Below are 2,500 nucleotides of genomic sequence, written 5' to 3'. Positions count from 1 at the left end.
AAAACTTACAGCTCACTGGTTACGGTTTCATTTTCCCTTTGCATATACACACACACTCATAGTCTGGCCTATTCTTAACACGTCTCCTCTGTCCTCATACACCTGACAACACAGAAGATTACCAAACAATTCTTCTTCACTTAAGGGTTTACTGCACTGTAATTGTTCAGTGGCTTCTTTCCTCTTGGTAAGGGTAGAAGACTTTAGCTATGGTAAGCAGCTTTTCTATGAGAATGACACTCCAAAATCAAAACATAGTTCTCTAATCTTGGGCAGTGCCAGGGTCTTTCACTCTCTTGGGTTAGAGTTCTCTTGCTTGAGGGTACACTCGAGACCACTATTCTATCGTATTTTCCTTCTCGTTTTGTTCAAGTTTTTATTGTTTATATAGGAGATATTTATTTCATTGTTGTTACTTTTTTTGGAATATTTTACTTACCTTTTTTTTTCTGTTGGAGCCCCAGGGCTTATAGCGTCCTGCTTTTATAACTAGGGTTGTAGCTTAGCAAGTAAGAATAATAATAATGACATCAGCAAAAAAAGGAAAAAATTACAAGAGGATGGAAGTGTGGAATTTATGTTTGTTGAGAAAGAAAATGTCAAGAAAATATTTAATTGACAGATACAGCCAAATGGAGTTAAATATTCCAAGAGAGACGTCTCATATAAAAAGCAAACATTAATAATTATGATTTTGCGACGGAGATTATTTCGGTTGGATTTTATTAGGATGGAAGCAATCTGGAAGGACATTTCATTCGTCTCTTTCAAGTGATTATTTTTCTGAGCGTGAGGGAAGGAGGTGGTTGGGAACCTATTCTTTATAGTGACTATTAATTTAATTACTTTCCTTTTGAACGGAATTTGGTGTCAGAGTTTAATTGGAGTCGGGTTTCTTGAAAATTAAATTTTCTTCTCTCTCTCTCTCTCTCTCTCTCTCTCTCTCTCTCTCTCTCTCTCTCCTCTCTCTCTCTCTCTCTCTCTCTCTCTCTCTCTATCTCTCTCTCTTTAACTACTCCACTACCTTGCTTATATCAGATAATTGAATTTCACTTGCTATTTGGTCTTTTTTTCTAGAATTTCATAAACACATTCCAGCAATGAAAATCCAAAAGTGAAATAAACTGTTCATCCTTCTAAACAGAGTCAATTTAATAAACACCAGGAGATCAAACTAATGACTTTCATCACAGTGCCTTTTTCATTAGCGTGATAAATTCGATCGATTTTTCCTTCTGTTTAATCTGTCTTTGATCCATCAGTCACGTTGACTGTATTGGCAATGGAACGTATAAAATGTGCTTCAATTAGGAATATATTTTTAGCAATTACATATCACATGAAGAATTTGTTTTTTCTATCAACTCTATTCTTAGGGGATTATTTGCCTTATGAGGAATGAAGTTCTAATTGAAGTGTTGTTGAGGTATCTCCATTTTTTTTTTTATCTTTATATTCGTATAATACTTATTATGTTTAATGGATCTTGGACTTTCTTCTGATATCCTCCAACAGATACACATCAATATCCATAATAAATGTACTTTTATGACATAGGGTAAAAGCTGAGACCGGAAGTGATATAGAATAAAAGATATGGAAGAAAATGTTAAACTAGATCAAAGTTGTGAAGGAAGGACGGAAATATACACACACACACACACACAAAAAAAAAAAAAATTACTTTGAGGTTTTTTCACTAATAGGAACAGATACGAGATATGTATTAGCTCATTGAAGTTTTAAAATGTGCATATGAGACAAGAGTATATTATGCATGAAATGGGAATATTTTATAGCGGTCGTGATTATTGAAATTATCCCTTCAACTACATAATGTCCATTAGATTAATGTCACTACACAAGATCCGCTTTTATTAATTTTTCTTCTAGATTGTAAAAAAAAAAATAAAAAAAATAAAAAAAAAATGGCGAAAAATAAACTTAGGCTTGCAGACATTCTAGACTAAAATTGGTCTTGAAATGATATAGACTTAATAGTCATGATATATAACTTTACCATATTGCAAATGAGAGACGAGATAGAGTAAGCGTTCGAAAATTATAATAACTAAACTTTGTGCAATAAAGTCTCAATGAATAAAAATCAGCAATAACTCCAAGTTTCCAAATGTAGCGATCGCTCGTTTGGGAGAGATTTTATTCAATACAGTTTGTTCGATGCAATGAAGCTCTTGAGCCATAATAGCAGCTCTGTATTGACGACCCCGGGGGATTTTTTCATTTGCATTTATATTACATTCAATGACCAACGTGAAAACTTCTCTGTAGTCTCCATTAGTATGGGAATGTGTATTCTACTCTATTTTGTAAATAAATGGACGCCACAGTTGCAAGAATACTATACATAATGATTTTATTTTGATCCGGTTTTAATCACACATTTCCTTAAATTCAAAATTACTTTCAGTTAAAGATGAAGTTTATAAAATTCATTGTCTTTTTAATGAAATGTAGGTTTTACAAACAGATGTTGACA

Source organism: Palaemon carinicauda, chromosome 22 (genome assembly GCF_036898095.1).
Source record: "Palaemon carinicauda isolate YSFRI2023 chromosome 22, ASM3689809v2, whole genome shotgun sequence".
NCBI lineage: Eukaryota > Metazoa > Arthropoda > Malacostraca > Decapoda > Palaemonidae > Palaemon > Palaemon carinicauda.
Note: the sequence above shows the minus strand (reverse complement) of the source record.